This window comes from Protopterus annectens, chromosome 3.part0 (genome assembly GCF_019279795.1).
Source record: "Protopterus annectens isolate FY-2018-M chromosome 3.part0, PAN1.0, whole genome shotgun sequence".
Lineage (NCBI taxonomy): Eukaryota > Metazoa > Chordata > Ceratodontiformes > Protopteridae > Protopterus > Protopterus annectens.
The window spans coordinates 1981234858-1981253786 of record NC_056731.1 but is presented as its reverse complement, the minus strand read 5'-3'; positions in this window follow the sequence as shown (position 1 = coordinate 1981253786).

Here is an 18929-nt window from a genome sequence, read left to right as displayed (position 1 = left end):
AGTAAGATCTCAGTCATGAAAGCAATGTTTTCATTCTTCCAGTATGTTTTTTCTTTTTCTCTTCAGCAACACAATCATGTACTTTGTATTACTATGGAGACTATATATGGGGAACCCCCTGCATTAGATTTTGCAGAGGGCTTGCTCCCCAGAAAAAAAAAATACTCATCATAACTAATGTAACCTGTAGTTTTAGTAGGTTTGTTTCTCAGGGGGTCTAACTTGTCCAGATTGATGTTAGGGTATTATGTCTTAGTTATTTGCAGTGAAACACATTGAAACACTTTTAGATTGATTAGAGCAATGATCAGCAGATCAATTGTGCTTTAAAATAAGGACTGTGGTCTTTCATAGTTTTGTGTTACACAGCTCATTACTAGGAAAAACAGGGTGGGAATGACCCTAGGTAAGTGCAGGTGCATTTATTACAACCACAAGGGAAGTTGAATGGAGAACGGCTTTACTCTTGGAAATAATACTTTTTTTATATTTGTGAAGGTGGATGGGCTGTGTTGACCCTAGACATGAACATTACATTTTATTAGGCAACAGTAGTTTTGGGGTAAGGAAACTACAAGGAATTTATTTGAAAGTAAAGCTGTAAATAGAATGCTGGAATGTGATAGCCTAGACAGTGGCAGTCTAATTAAAATAAATATTGGTACTGGAAAATGTAAGTCTGCCTGTAAATGTTATAAGGTCATTAACTAAAATTAAGTTTGGCTCTAAGACATGGATGCTTGGTAGGCAACCAAAAGTGTTAGCTGATTTAATAAAATAATAAAATAAAAGCTGTAAGAGGAGAACAATCCTTGACATAAAGTTTTAGAATTTTAATTACAGACTTGGCCATGGAAAGAACTACATTCAAAGCAGTACCATGGTTATACTGGATGGCTAGGGAGAAAGAATGGGATTGTACTCCTGATTCAGGCATTTGATTCTATTTGTTAAGAGTAATAGGAAGGGGGAGGAGCTCCTACTCTACAAATGAGAAAACAGTTTCTTCCTTAGCCATGTGTGTATACGTTTATTTCTGCTAGGACATAGGATGTGAAAATGACAATACACATGGGCAGGTGCATTTATTATTACAAGAAAGGTCTGTGATATGGTCAGACCCAAGATCTAAATACTATTTTATATTATTAAAATGGAGACATACTAGAGTAACATTAGACAGGAGCATTTCTTTTCATTATTAAAAAGGTATAATGGGATGTGCAAGGTCAATGACATTACATTTAAGAAGTTATTACTCGGACATGCATGGTGGCTAATTAAAAAAAAAACTTGGGACTGGGGATTGTGAGAGTTCTTTCAAAAATGTAAGTTCTTTAAAAGAAATAAAAGTTGAACCTGTAATGTCATATAAGACAACTTGAAATATTATCAGTTAACATAAAATTGAGACCAGCAAGTAAGTCAGTATATAAATGAATGACTAGATGGGCTGGATGGAACTGCATATTAGATTTAACTGTCAGGTTTAATTTTACAATATGACTAGAGAGATAGGAAGAACTCCTAGTCTGTACCTATGAGTTTAACTTTAAAAACTTTAAAAAAAAAAGAGTTGGCAGAGGGACTACTATAATTCAGTCATGATTTAGTCTAGTGTCAGAGAAAAAGCAATTATAGTTGGGTTTTGTATTTATAGCAAGGTTTGTATGGAAATAGATATTATGATATTTAATAAAAATATAACAGTTGTGATTTCACAAGTGATGTAGGATATTTGGGACCAGATTCTATAAAGCTTGTGGAATCCACTGCATTATGTTGATCTCAGTGTGAAACTTGTAGATAACATTGTAATATGCTAATATGTGACAAGAAACTCAGAACACATCAATGCACAATGACGTATCACAGTTATAATAGCGCACTATAGAAATATGCAAATAATCCACAAGTATAAGAAATAGTTATCCAATAACACTGTACATTACCAAAACAATGGAAAGTATCACAAATCAAGAATCTCAGTAGTTGATTAGAAAGCTAACAAAATCTGTAAAGTATCTTAAGGACAATTATGGAATGTTACTAACTGTGTAGTGCTAACCCACCGACAAAACACACACACACACACACACACACACACACACACACACACACACACACACACACACACACACACACACACACACACACACTAAAAATTTCAAGTATCCTAAACTAATCAGCATTGCAATCATAACAGAAATTTGCAGGAGTACGCACAGAAATATATTAGCCATTCATGGATATGGATATATGCCATTCACTAACTTATAATACGTGCTGCAAAACTGCAAGGCTATTTGTAATAAACTTATTTAAATAAACTTGTAAGGAAAACTTATTACAAAGTAGCACATTTAGAATATTTGAAGCACAACTAGATAAGTTTGATTACAACATAGTACAATTACTGTTGATATTGTAGTATGGGTAAATACCAAATACATAGCAATCATATTATAAGAGGGGATAGAAGCTTAAAAATACAGTGACAGACTGTTAGCAACCATGTTACAGGAGTAATAGCATATAAGAGGAAAAGTGGGGCAGGTATAAGAAAGCACGGGTAAGAACTTGATAGTGATTACAGTAAAGATGAGGGGTGAAAGAAAATAATGAATAAGAGATAGAGGACAGGAGAGAAAGTTACTAATAGTAACGGGTGAATGAGAGAGGGGGAGTGTAGTGATGTAGTACATTTGAAATGAACAAGAGAAGAATGTGAGATTAAATAGGAGATTATGGTATAATAGAAGGGCGCTAAGAATTAGGTTATGGAAGGAGGAGACTTAGTGCAGTTACAAATCCAATTATAGTGGAGGTGAGTGCGCAAAGCTGCTTTGAAAGAAACAGTGCATTGAGTGGTGTGAATGGCTGGAGGAAGGCTGTTCCAGGTTTTAGCTATAACCCAGGAGTATAGAAGTTGACCAGCAGGTAGTTTTGTTTTCTGAATTTGGAAGGAGTGATGGTTTTCTGATCTTAGGGATCTATTGGAATTTTACTGTGAGAATAAATCATTTTGGGCAGGACAATCCTGTGGTTTATTAAGTATTTTCTGAGTGGTAGTTAGTTAGAGATATGTAAGATAGTTGGGGGAATTCGAGCCAGTTTAGAATTTTTAGTGGTGAGCAATGATGGATGGAATGGGGGGTGTTTGCTGTGAATGTGGCTATTTTGTTATAGCATATTTCTAGTTTACTTTTGAGGGAAGATGGGAGGTTGGTTAGCAAATGGGCACCGTAGACAAGAAAAGGAAGTAGATAGATGGAGGCAAGTACTTTTTTTTGTAGGGAGGGAGAGGAAATTTTTATGTCTATAAAGAAAGTCTGAGTGTTTTGTGATTTTTGCTGATGTTATTGTGCAAGTGTAGGTCAAATTTTAAGTTTTCATCAGTTATGACACCTAGCAGCTTAGTGTGGGTAACTATTTACATTTTTGTGTTGTTCAGGCAGAGTATGTTGAATTTGGATTTGTAGATGGGAGTGTTTTTCTTTGATGTGAATATTACGAGATTGTTTTTTGGGATTTAAAGACAGATGGTTATTGTGGAGCCATGTCTCTATGATGGTGAATACAGATTGAGTGATTTGTTGTAACTGTGTTGAATTTTTGGCAGAGCAGATTATAGTGGAGGCATCTGCATATTGAACAAAAGACCCTTGTTGACATGATAAGTGTAGGCTGTTGATGAAAATATTAAACAGAAGATGTTCTAATATTGAGCCGTGGGGGACACCAGTGGGGTTGTGAATATGTGGACATGTAGAGTGTTGCCATTTTACAGCATGTTCTCTGTCAGATAGGTAGCTTTTGAACCAGTTAAGAAATGTAGTAGACAGTCTGGAGTTAGTATGCTGGGAAAGGAGGATTGAGTGAGAGATAGCTTTAGACAAGTCCAGAAATAGAACTGAGGCGATCTTCCCAGAGTTGCAGGCTTTATTGACTAAGGCCATAAAGTTGATCAGGGCAGTTGAAGTACTATAGCCAGGTCTAAAACCATATTGAGTTTGAGAAAGGATTTAATTATTAAGAAGGAATAGTATTTTATGTAGTTATAGTATGAGCATTCTGTGAAACATACATACATTAGACTGCAAGTGAAGTCAGTTTTATTTGTAACATTGCAGTGAAATATACAGTGAAATATATGTCAGTTTTGTTTTATATTCATCATGAGCTGTAGGCACATTGCCCTGATATGTGTCTTTGTATCTTGTAGCATTTTAACTTTATAATCTGGCAGCCTATCCAGCAACCATGATGTTTTTCCTGATGCATTTTAGCGCAGTAGTATGGCCCTTGGCACAGAGGACATTATGTTTTTTGGAGAGCCCATCCCTAAAGTTGATACAGATGTTGCACCCGATGTATCCTCAGATGTGGTGGCCCAATTTTTGATTGATTCAGAGGATGATGACACAGTAGATACTGAAAAGGATGAGGCCTTTAATCAACAAACCACAAATGGGAGCACTGCTCTTGGCGGATCCACACAACAACCAGGCAGAGAGCATCGCCATAGATAAAAGCAAGAAGACATTGGGCATGGCCAAATGCCAGAGGGTGCACACTTCCTGCTGCAGGCAAATGAATGGGCACAGCTACTCCATCATTCAGATGTCCATGGACTTGCCTGTGCCAGAGATCATGTGGCACACCAACTATTTGTCATGCATGAAGGACAAGAGTGCAGACAAAGAGAGATTATGGCTGCATTGGCTTTTCAGAATAAGAGTCTCCTAGCTGTGGCATGAACAGGGCAAGACCAGGCCTCTGCAGCACTGCAGCAGTGTCATATTACTAACAGGATTCTGTGTTCCATGAGTATGCACAGAAAACTGCAGCCTGTGAGTGGTAGGCCACCTGTCCTCAAAATCCCCATTGGTCATTGGAAATGCCTGTCTGTGGACCAGCAAAAGAGCTGTAAAAAGACGCATCATGGAACACTTGGGGGACATTAGGAATGGCAGATCTGAGAGTCCAGTAGCAGATCATTTTATTAGGTTTCATGGAAATTCAGATTCCAGCTTCTTTTTTTTAGTGTGTTGGCTAGACCCCATCCTTGTCACGGAGAAGAATTTTTGAGCAGGTTGTTATTGTTGGAAACAAAATGTATTATTAACTTTGGTACTTTATATCCTATGGGGTTAAATCAGGATATTAATTTGAATGTTAGGTGAGGTTAGACAACAATAAAAACATATTGCACATGCATAGAAATTCTTTAAAGTATTATTAAGATTTATGTATAAAGTATGTTCACTTGGTTAAGATTTATGTATAAAGTATGTTCACTTGGTGACTTAGGTTTGGGGATGCACTATCACTTTAAACTATCGCATTTGAATTTTGTGAATAGTTCTTAACTGAATGTAATTTAGTTTGGTATAAATGATGGCCATGTGGTGTAAAAGTTATTCCTTGAAGGCGTAAGCCGAGGTACCGGATGCACCAGTAAAGATTTTATCCTACTCCTCTGCGTTCATTTGCTGTTTCTTTTGGCATTTGTTGGCTTTACGGTTATTTGTATTTGAGTATCTAGGAAGGCAGTGGAGTTTTATATCATAGCAGCTGAAGGTTCCCATTTCTCCTGTTCAAATATGTGGAAGGAAGGAGAAGAGAGAATTGCCAGCGATGACCCTTGGTTATCGGCAGAGATAAGTGCACATGAGGTGGATATTGTTAAGCTAGAACGATTACTAATCAAGGAGGCAACGTTGTTTTATGACATTATACTCCTTGAAAAGTGCATATGTTTGGACATTACAACTATGGGTTTGAGAATTAACCATTTGCCAGCATTTGATTTCACTGATGAAGAAGCAGATTTATTAGAGGAATTGAATGCTGCTTCTTTAGTGTGCACCAAAACCTGGCTCAAGATTCTTATTAAATGAAACACTAGACTACAAGATAAGGTACAAGCTGAGGTTTTGGAAATACAAAACCAACTGGTTGATGTAACGTCAGAATCCTCACTTAATATGAAGTTGAAGGATATCGAGTCGAGGGTAGACAAAGTGGAGGAAGCAGTAATGCTTTGTAAAAAAGGCAAATTGCGAAGGGACACTAATGATTATAAAAACAACTTGATTTTTGCCTGGCAATGCAAATCCACAAAGGGGGGGGGGAGTGGCAGGACGTCGGACCAATGGGAAAGTGCATGACCAGCATGGCTCCTCCTTGTCATTGACGGAAACAGCATCCAGCAGCAAAAAGAGTGTCTCCTTTGAGGAGTTAAGTGAGGATACAGCAGACTCAATGGGACAAAGAGGGACATCTAAAGGTTCCAAAGGTCGGGGACGCAAATGACAGGGAAACAGCAACACAGGCAGTAGAAACAGGGAAAGGAGGAATTAATTGCAATGAGGAAGTTTCAGGAAAGACGGCAGTCGATCTCAGTGTGGGACTTACATATGTTCAAAATAATTGTGCGACTGTTCAAAATGCCGAGAAAGACTCTGTGAGTTTAAAAATCATTAATTTATCAGACTTGTGTTTGAATAAAGATATTGAGATTATTGAACAAGGGGATTAAATTCATTCCCACCTATTTCCCGAGTTTGGCTGATTTATTGTTAGAGGTCACTCGTTTCTGTCACAAGTTACATTTAAAACTGTTTTTTAGTAATTGTAGGAGAAACGAACTGACCCAAGAAAGTAAGGAACATTTTTGCAACAATACAAGTGATGATAGTGGTGATTCTTTACTGAATTTGTCAATTCATGAAAATGAACTGATTGATATTGGTGAATTTGTTGATGCAATTGATGAGGAAAGTGATTGTGATGCATGCTTTGTTACTGGGTATAGCAGGTTACAAGTACCCCATGTACCTCACACAAGTACCTTCTCGCCTCCAAAAACATCTGTAAATTTATGCATGTTTGAAAACGTTATGTGCAAACAGTTGGAAGTAGAATACAATTAAATTAAAAGGGCAAAAAAAGGAATATAATTTAATTAAAAAAGAATGGGAAGCGTTACAGCAGTTAAGAAAAGACAATAAAAATGATGTGTTCATCCAGGCGAATAAGGGAGGCAACTGGGTAGTTCTGTCCAGAGAACTTTATAACAGGATGGCCACAGATTTACTTACGGATGATTATGTATATGAAGAATTGCCTGTCAATGAATTTAATTCTCAGTTATTAGAGATATTAAGGCGGGGGGAAAGGTTTGGTTTTCTGTCTGCTTCTGTCACTAGGAAATTTTTTATCAGGAATCCCAAGGATGCAAAATTCATGGTGATACCCAAGATTCATAAAAGTGTAGACAATCCTCCAGGTAGACCGATCATGTCAGGTAGGGGAGAGTATTTGCACAATGTGAGCAATTTTTTGATTTTCAGCTCAAGAATAGTTTGACCAGAATTATGTCACACATCAAGAAGGGCAAGGAACTCTCTGACTTGATCGGTGGTATGGAGTGGAATAATGATTATTATTGGGCTAGTGTTGACGTCAAGTCTCTGTACACTAGTATTAGGAACAGATGGGAGATTAAAGCTATGAGGAACATGTTGGGGGAAGGTCCACGTACTGATTATTTGCTTTATTTACTGGAATTCTCATTAGAGCACAATTGCTTTAAGTTTGAAATTAAACATTATTTACAGAAGGAGGGCATGGCTATGGGGGCATCTTATGCTCCTGCTTATGCCATTATTTTTATGAATCAGTATGAAAAATTCTTACATCTACAATACTGAATTTTTTGGATGTAAAGTAATTGTGTTCAAAAAGGCACAATGATGATTTGATTTTTATATGTAGAGGAGATATGGGGGAATTTCATGAGTTTATGCATGAGTTACAAAATAATCAGTTTGGGTTAGAGTTTACCTTTCATACCGAGAGGGAAGTTATGCAGTATTTGGACTTGGAATTCTTCATTGGGGAAGATCATAAGGTACAGTACAGGCCATCTGTTAAAGAGACAGCAGTTAATAATTTTCTAATGGCCAGTAACATGCACGCTCCTTACCTTTTAGCATCTTTACCACATGGGGAATACTTGTGCACAGCTAACAATACTTCAAATAAATCTAAGCTTGGGGATGAGTTTTTTAAAGTTAGATTTAAATTGTTAAGCAGGGGTTATAGTGAAAACATTTTGAATTCAGCTGAGAGCAAAGCCAGAAGGGCTTTGTGGGAAACCAACACCATGAGGGAATGGAGTCATGCAGAAGAAATCATCTGGACCAGTATAGAAAGAGTTGGGATAGCGAAGAAAATATATTTTTTGTAGATATATTTTTCACCATTTTCTGACAAACTTAGGAAACTTATGGGCAGATTTTAGCCTATTATCAGTAATGATGAAAATCTCAAGAGTTTGTTCCTTGAAAGGGTCACTTTTTCATATACTAGATTCATGAATTTGAAGGAACTTCTAAAATATGGGCAAAGTAGAAATGGATAATGTTAGGAAAGGGAGGTTTTCATGTAGCAGGTGTAAAATATGCCGAAAGATTAGGAATTTGAATGGAATTAACATCAAAGGAAGGATATTTAAGGCCCAGCATGAATTTAATAGTGGCTGTTGTGGGGTGGTTTATATTATTGGTCACGACTGTTCACCCATCAGATGGTATACAGGGCAAACAAAAACAGCTGTAAAAAAAGCGTCATTGAACATTTGAAGGACATAAGAAATGGCAGATTTGAGAGTCCGGTAGCAGATCATTTTAGTAGGCTTCATGGAAATTCAGATTCCACCTTCTTTTTTAGTGTGTTGGCTAGACCCCATGATTGTTAGGGGGAAGAATTTTTGAGCAGGTTGTTATTGTTGGAAACACAATTTATTATTAACTTTGGTACTTTATATCCTATGGGGTTAAATCAGGATATTAATTTGAATGTTAGGTGAGGTTAGGCAACAATAACAACAAATTGCACATGCATAGAAATTCTTTAAAGTATTATTAACATTTATGTATAAAGTATGTTCATCACTTGCTAACTTAGGTTTGGGGATGCACTGTCACTTTAAACTATTGCATTTGAATTTTGTGAATAGTTCTTAATTGAATGTAATTTAGTTTGGTATAAATGATGGCCATGTGGTGTAAAAGTTATTCCTTGAAGGCGTAAGTCAAGGTACCGGAAGCACCAGTAAAGATTTTATCCTATTCCTCTGCGTTCATTTGTTGTTTCTTTTTTCAGGCCATTGATCAACAAATCACAAATGGGAGCACTGCTCTTGGCATATCCACACAACAACCAGGCACAGGACATCGCCATAGATAAAGGCGAGCAGACATTGGACATGACCTAAGGCAAGAGGGTGCACGCTTCCTGCTGGAGACAAATGAATGGGCACAACTACTCCATCATTCAGATGTCCATACACTTGCCTGTGCCATAGATCATGTGGCACACCAAATATTTGTCATGCATGAAGGACAAGAGTGCAGATAAAGAGAGATTATGGCTGTGTTGGCTTTTCAGAATGAGAGTTCCTAGCTGTGCAACGAACAGTGGAAGATCAGGCCTCTACGGTACTGCAGCAGTGTCATATTACTAACAGGATTCTGTGTTGAATGAGTATGCAGAAGACTGCAGCCTATGAGTGGCAGGCCACCTGTCCTCAGAATCACCATTGGTCATTGGGAATCCCTGTCTGTGGACCAACCTTTTCAGATGTCAACTGCTGGCACATCTGCTGAGGTCTCATCGGTCAAAAGGTGTTCAACACTTTACAACAAAAGGAAGAAACTGTTGCAAAAAAGAGGAAAATTCCAGGATGCAAAAAACTCCCTTACCAGCCTCAGTAAGAAGCTGAGATCCCTCATGAAATCCTCCAAAGCTAGTTATGAAAATAAAATTGCCAAAGATTTCAAAGACAACCACAAGGCATTCTATAACTATGTCAATAATCTAAATGGAAATGCTCAGATCTGCTCTGAGCTACAACAGAATGGAATTAAATATACTGATCCCAAGGATATTGCCAATATCCTGGCAGATCAATTCAGTGCCAACTTCACCCCCCTCATACCCCCTAAATGGCCCCTCTCAATACCGGAAGACTGCCAAATTCTGGTAATAACGGCCACACAGGTAAAAAATGCACTATACAAAGCTAAGAATACAGCATCCATGGGACCAAATGACATCCTGGGCTGTCTATTACCTGAACTACAAAATGAACTGGCACCTCACCTAAGTGTAATGTTTAATCATAGCCTCACCTCAGGCTTCATGCCCACTGAGTGGCGCACAGCTGCAATTATCCCACTCCACAAGGAGGGATCCACCTTGTATCCTGGGAACTACTGCCCCATCAGTCTGACGAGCCTGATCTGCAAGGCCATAGAACGTATTATCATGGAACTTATAAACAAAGACATTGGCAACCTTCAAACACTGGACCCCACCAAGTTTTGGTTCATGAAGGGCCGATGTTGTCTCCTGAACCTGATTGACTTCTTTGAATCAATTTCCAGAGATGTGGATGAGGGTAAGGTAGTCCACAGAGCCTATCTGGACCTCACCAAGGCTTTTGACACCATCCCCCCACTCTGGAATCATAAATAGACTTACTAAGCTGGGCATTAATCCCTACATCACTCGATGGGTTGCCAACTGGCTTACTGACAGAACCCACACTGTAAAAGTAGCTGACTCCAAATCCAGCTCCAGACATGTGACAAGTGGAGTACCTCAGGGTTCAGTCCTGGACCGCTCTTGTTTGGCATCTACATCTCTGAAGTACAGGCCAACACTAAGGGACTCTGGCTAACAAAGTTTGTAGATGACTGCAAACTGGGAGTTATTATTGAATCCCCAAATGATGTGGATACTCTACAAAAGGGCCTTACAGAAACAGATGCTTAGTGCCAGAGCCATGGGCTCAAGCTCAATGCCAAGGAATGTATAGTTATCCCCTTTGGGAAAAAACATGTACCCATGAATTACCACATAGGTGGCAGTACACTAAGCACTGAAAGTGTGATAAGAGACTTAGGGACACAGGTGGACAGTGGTCTCACCTTCGATAACCACATCACCACAACAGTAAGGAAATCCTTCTATGTGGCACAGCTCATCACTATGGATTTTCATCCAGAAAAAAGGAGGTCATTGTCCCATTGTACTCATCCCTCATTAGATCCATTATAAAATACAATGCCCTGTTTGGTATGTACCTCTCAAGACATTTTCAACAACTGGAAAGGCCGCAGAAATACCTCACTAAAAGAATCACAGGCCAAAAGGAGATGCCCTATGCTGACCGCCTTAAAAAACTCCAGCTATATTATGTTGCATATCATCTACTCTGAGGCGATCTCTGCTTAACATACAAGCCCATGTGAAACCCAGAGCTGTTGGACATGCTACACTTAAAGAAATCCCAGTCCCTCAGAGCTACACACTCCAGGGATCTAAACCTTATTATCACAATAAACAAAACATGCTGGAGGGATATGTTCCTGACCCAGAGACTCCCCAGACTCTGGAATAGACTGCCCATACATGTCAAACAGAGCACCTCTTTGGCCCTCTTCAAAAGGAACCTTGATGATTGGATGGGAGAAAGGAATTTCACCCCGGAGATCATGTTAGTCACCCTGCTAGACAGGGGTCCGGGGAAGTAAATAGTGTGGGAAGAAATAGCCAGGGAATTGTTATGGCTAGGCTTGTATAGGCCCTAGGGCTGATAGCCTAGTACCAAGTTATGAACCTATGAACCTATGAACACAAAGTCGTGCTCCTTCATCTGAACATGGTTTCATACTGCTATCCATCTCATCTGTGGAGTAAACAGTGCAGGATGTGTCTGTACTTGGTTGTTGCAGGGTGAGCCATGGTGTGAGATGTCAGAGAGGTCGACCAAGACTGCATTAGAGCATGTCCAACAATGCAGTACTCAAGGTCACCTCATATTATTCCAATACCACTGTGCTGTGATATTTGTTTCTGATATAAAAATGTCTGCATGATGTTGTGCATGTTTTCTCTTTTTTTATCGTATGATATTGTACAGATATGTAAGTGTAGCACTGATGCGTGTCTCTTATTGCTCAACATACATTAATAAAACAGAATGAGTGTGCATGCATACCTGTGTCAGTTTTCCCCTTTGTTGATGTTTTTATTTTTGACTCATTTGCATATGTTCACTTTGAAATAGGTTAGGTTCATGTTATCTGTGATGCTTAGTATGTTTAATTGCAACCTTGCTTTGACTCTACCTGGCTGCCTTCTAAGATGCACAACCACAGCCTCATTTATGGCTTCTGTCACTATATTTTGCAATATATTAAAATGAAAAGTGTACTGGGGGGTACCATGACCTTTCCTGAAGTAGTGTTGTGAGTAATGACACAATTAATTTTTTGTTAAGGTAATGTAAGGGTTTGCATGGATTTTGCCTCCATTTCAAACACTTTACTTTCCTCTTTTCATAGGTTCATAGGTTTATACAAGGCTATCTGCCCTAAGGCATTTATAAGCCTAGCCCAAAGTTTTTTTTGTATGCCACCTTATATATAAAAAAAAAAAATACTGTTTGTTTGTTGTTGTTGTCAGCAGCAGCAGTGACACAGAGATGATAGGTTCATAGGTTTTATGCCCATTGCCCTACTTATGCTAATCTGCAGACTGCACTCACAGCACCATCGTAAGGAAACAGATGCTCCCTCCTACACCTAAACTTCCACAATGTACTCTGAACTGTAAATGCACTGTGTACACTGACAAAATACTTACTTGTTCATGTGTAAAGTTCTAAAAAGTGGATACAATTTGAAAAAATGTACTGTACTGTGCATAAAAGCATGTTCATTGCTATCATTTTCCTTTGCTACAGGCACACATGATATGTAGTGTATAAACATACTGGAAGCAACAGGATAATGAAAAAAAAATCCTGATTCTTACTTTTGTATTTTTTGAATCCTCGCTCAACCAAGTATTGAGAAGAAACTTGATTGGTAGCCATTTCAACATGTCACAGATTGGCAAACAATCACATTTCTAGACCACTAAAAGGACCTGCCCAAAGATATATTCTGTTGGGGTTCCCATTCTTCTATCCATAAAAAGTGGTCTGTGTCCTACACATCTTTGTTTCTCATCAGAGCTGCAGGAGCAGCCATTGTCTTTTGGAGCTTGCTTTTGTTTGAGGCAGATAGTCTAACTGGATGTTTATCTTACTGTATCTGTACACTAGCAAAATGAGGTTTGTGCAAGAAATGGCAGAAACCCATGTTCTATCTCTCAACAAACTGTTGTAGGGTTATGGTAGGGGGAAATGGTAGTGCCAAGAACATGCTATACTTATTGCTTCTGCAGGAAGGGTATTCTGCAAAGGTGATATGGTGGGAAAGCTGCAGTAAATGACCACAATATGTTATTTATTTACATTTATTTTTATGCGGGAATGTTGATTGTGAGCAGCATGTGTATTGTATTTAGAAGAAAAAGTGTGTGTGTGTGTGTGTGTGTGTGTGTGTGTGTGTGTGTGTGTGTGTGTGTGTGTGTTGGGGGAGGGTTAGACACCAGGGTATTTTTTTTCCTTCAATGTAGTGAATATTGCTTTTTTTTTAATTCAAATATTTTTTATTTAAATTCATTAAAATATTATAACAATAAAATAAATATTTTAGAACATACATTTTAATATGCAACACAATAACTATTTGCAATCTATATGTAGGCCTGAAATAGTGTATGAAATATTTCCAATTAAGTAAAAACAATTGTTTATAAATAATTTAATGATCTTAGAAAGAGTTCGAGTCTATTTGAAAAGTCTCAGTGAAAGATGAAACCTTCATCCAAGGAGGGCTGATGAAGTTATTTGGATAAATTCTAAGTTCTTTTGTTCTGGTTTCTTTAGATAACATTTCTTTTAATAAAGTCAGGAAATGTTCAATATTTGGAGAGGTAGCAGAATTCTGTTTTCTAGTGTTACATTTTATATTAAAATATATGAATAAATTTTATTCATAGTAAAATCTTGATATATATTAAAATATATATTGTTTTGGCTAATGAAAATGAATTTGAAAATAAGGATTTAAGTAAATCAAAAATATTTTCTCAGTATTGTTTTAAGTTGGGACAGTCATAAAAAATATGAAACTAATCTGCTTTGCAAAGTTCTAAACATCTCCAACAAATAGCATTTTCAGATGCACTGAATATAGTTATTTTGTATGGAGTTAAAAATGCTCTGTGGAGAAATTTCAAGATAAAAGTTCTCCAATCATTTTCTTTTGGCTTTTCCCGGTTAAGGATCACCACAATGGATCACATGTCCGCTCATGATTGGCAGTGGGGTTTTTATGGTGTCAAGTTGCCAGCCTGGTGCTCAACCTTCCACAGAAGGCACACATACGCACTCACACCTAGGGCCAATTTAGAGTGTCCAGTCCACCTACAGCATGCCTTTGGGATGTGGGAGGAAACTGGAGCACCGGGAGGAAACCCACGTAACCACAGGGAGGACATGCAGACTCCACACAGAAGACACCCCAGCCGAGGATCAAACCAGGGAACCTCTTACTGTGAGGCGACAATGCTAACAGCTGCACCCAAATGCTCCAGTACTGAACCAAATATTTGGATTTAAGAGAGGATACATTTTTACCTTTCTTCATCTAGGAATAATTAGGAGAGAGACCTTCAGTTATAAAATTCCAGTGTTTAGAAGTTAAAGTGGTCTTATATTTTATTAGAATGCCATATAATTTGGATGTGATGTTATCAGTTTTAAAATTGTTATGCAATACTTCCGATGGATAGAATGTTAAACAGAGTTGATCCAGAAAAGATGAATTTTTAATAACTCTGTAAAGATCTTGTGTGTAGGATAGTATGCTTTGCAATAATAACAAATCTTGTGATGACAAACCATATTCTTTAATAAGTTGTAATGTATCTAATATGGTTAGATCTTTTATGCAATATTGCCAGCAATTAAAATTCTTAACTTCTCCTGCATTAACAATGTTGAAATGTAATTTATCTGGAAAATTCTTTGTGATTTTGAAAGGTACTAGCAAACTAAACCAGATTTTTATATCTATATCAGAATTAACAAGTTTCATGAACCTGTAGAAGATGTGGTTTAATTAATTTAACTCTGTAGGTTTGGTTATATTATACTGTACAACATAGCAAAGGAAATGCCAAAATTTATTAGAAAGAATACTTAAAAAGATTTTTGTAAACAAAGTATTTTCATTTAATAATATAAGATGTAGGGATTTCTAGTTAGAATTATAATTTATTTCAGTCCAGTTTATGAGATCCTTAAATAATGACACTGACGTATGTGTCAATGTGTGGAAACTTTATACAATCTTGATCCCATGGTCTAATATGATGTAAACAGAAAATTATATTCCTATTAGGATACTATAAAAAGTTTATTAATAATTTATTTAAATGTTTAATTAATTTATATCAACTCCAGGAAATTTTTAATCTTGAATTCAAACTATTATTGATAAGTCTTTATAAAAATCATTTGCAATCTTTAAATAAACTCCTGTCTAAATAAAGAATTTTAAAGAAGTCTAAAACTGCACTGCATTCAGATGGTCATCTTGCCCCCCCCTCCCCATTGATTGTTGTTTTGAAAGTACTGTGTTGCAAGCTGACACTGTGTTGGGGGGGGGGGTTCCAGACATCAGCAACACTTTTAATTCAATGAAATGGTACTCTTGAATATTCTTTTATTTTTTGGACTGTACTACTGAATGAGTGTGTGTGTGTGTGTGTGTGTGTGTGTGTGTGTGTGTGTGTATATATCTAGGGAGGAGGAGCACTACACACCCAGGATAGTTTAAAATAAAATGAAATGCTTTAATATCCGTTTTTAATGTACTACCGTGCTCAACCATTAGACACCAGGAGCAATTTTAATTTGTAATTCTATACAAAATGTAATTATATATATATATATATATATATATATATATATATATATATATATATATATATATATATATGGATCTACTTTTGTTTTTCAAAAGCTCATTCTTTTGACAAACAAAAGTCTGACCCCATTTATGTGAAAGTGCATTTAAATGAAAGTGCACTTTTGCGAATACCGGTTCACTGCACAGGTGATATAATGAAAAATGAAACACTGCAGGATGGAAGCATGCTACAGTGGGGGTAAGGGAATATACCTCTTTCATCAGGAAAGAGCTCCCCTGCACAGAGGAAGTTGCATGGCAGTAACATGTAATAAAAAATAAAAATAGCCAGCAACAGGTTGACTGCGAGTAATAATAGAATTTAATGGTATTAAGACTTCATCAAACAGACCGGTTTCGGCCTGGATTTAACCTGGCCTTCTTCAGTGTTATCAAAAAAACAGAAATAAATACCAGAAGCCTTAAATAATAAAAGATTAATAAGAAAATGAACATGATTGGCTGACAAAAAGCATCATCATAAATATTCATTAAGCCCTGGGGTAACAGAGCACCAAGTTTAGTAATCCATTTCTTTTCTTTGATATTAAGTTTATTGTGCCAACTAGATTTGTGAGTGCGATCCCCAATAATCTTGTCAATAATAATACAATGAAATTTAGCATTCTGATGTTTCAGTGTGTGTTTATATAAAGCATTAGTTAGTCTTTTACATTTTATGTCACTCAAATGCTCTGACAGACGTAGCTTAAATGGACGGGAGGTCTGACCGATATAAAATGACTGACAGCTGCAACTTGCGATGTATATAACCCAATCCGTGTTACAATTAGCAAATAATTTTATGTCATAAACTGTACTACGACTTCGGCTGGTGAATTCTTTAGATTTCAGAATGTATTTACAATTATTACAATGGCCGCAAGGAAAACAGCCAGTAAGTTTATCACCCAATATAGTAGTTTGATAAAGCTGAGGTAACATGGAATCAGAATGGTGCTTATAGTGATTAAAGTGAGCCCCTAAGTTTTTTTTCCTTTCCTGAAGGAAAATGAGCAAACATTAGGAATCAAGGTGTTTATTACAGCATCCGCCTTCAATATATTCCAATTGTCATTTACAATATCTATAAACCTGTTGGTATTTCTACCAAAAGTAGTAGTAAAACGTAATATATTTGAAGACAAAGGTTTATCTTTGTATGTCAATAAGTCCTGTCTGGTGAGACCCAATGCATGATTCTGTGCCATAGTGACATAACCCGAACTATAACCCCTATTGATGAATCTATCATGTAAATCCTGGCAATGATGTTTGAAACTATCCTCATCCGAACGATTGCGCCTAATTCTAATAAATTGTGATTTAGGAATGTTCCTGGCAATATGTTTGGATGATAGCTGGAGGCATGGAATAGGGTGTTATATTGTGGGAACTTCCTATATACCTCAGTGTTCTAGGTATTATCATCTTTTCTGGAAATCAAAACATCCAGAAAGGTGATGCAGTCTCGATCATAAGTAATTGTGAAATGAATTCCCCATTTATTATCATTTAGATATTCCATAAACTCATACAGATATTCAATATCATATCTCCACACCATCCAGCAATCATTCAAATACCTCCGCCAGATGTCAATTTCTGGCAAAAACAAATTATGGGTATCATCATAAATCAAGATTTCTTCAATGTATGCCATAAATAAATCGGCATAGATGGGGGCAAAGGATGCCCCCATAGCAGTTCCCTTAATCTGTAGGTAACATTCCTTATCATAGAAAAACACATTTTTTGTAAGCACATGTTCGGTAAGATTAATCAAAAAGGTGTTGAAGCCAGGTTGATAAATATTAGCTTTATACAGCCAGTATTCAGTCGCATCCAAACCCACCCAATGAGGAATATTGGTGTGTAATGAACTAACATCTAATGTGCATAACCACCAGTTTTCCTCAATTTGCATATCATTAATAATACTTAGAAATTGAGTACTATCTTGGATCCTAATCTTTAATGCTGCCAGCAGGGGGGGCTTTGCCCCCTGCACCTCCCCATGGGGGGCTCCACCCCCCCACACCCCCACGTAACTTAAATATACCATCACCGAGATTGCACTACAGTGTGGAAGTGGAAATCTTTCCATTCCGCACTGTAGCCTGATGTCGGTTCCCCGTGGTCGACATTTCAAATGTCAATCATATGGTCTCGGCCATATGAATGTTGACATTTTGAAATGTTGACCATTAGAAAGGGACCCATATATGCATATATATATATATATATATATATATATATATATATATATACATATATATATATATATATATATATATATATATATATATATATATATCTATATATATATATATATATATATATATATCTATATCAGATAGTCTTTTCCCATTATATTGTTCAGTAATTTTGAGTATTATTGATATAAATGTCCATTTATTTTGATAGCTGCCCATCAATTGATTACTTGCTTTGTGTGGATGTACTGACCACAGATTTTTAGCAATACTTTCAGCCTACACTTGCTGCATCTTTTTTTGAAAATGTCAAGCTCGAGTTCAATGTGTGTGGGGGAACAACAGTCACAAGGGATACTTTTCATTCAGTAAATGGTCCTGTTGAACATTACTGAATGTGCTGTGCTTCAAGCTGGCTGTGTTCGTGTGTAGGGACACTAGACCCCAGACGCACTTTTCATTTGGTGAGTGGGAGCTCTTGAATATCCTTTGTTCTTTTCTTTTTCTTTAGAATGTACTACTGTGCTCACGGCAAATGTATATTGGGCTAATATTCATACTTTTTCAGTAATAAGATATGCATATTAGCATAAGTGTCATATTTCTGTACACATCTTTGGCATATTGAATTTGGACAGATTGTAATTCAATATGTCACATGCCCAGTCATTGTAAGTCATGCATGGCTCCTCAAATGAGTGGATTACTTGGTAACAGAAAAATTATGAGTTTTGTTCTTGAATTATTATGAGTATATGGCATATGCAAA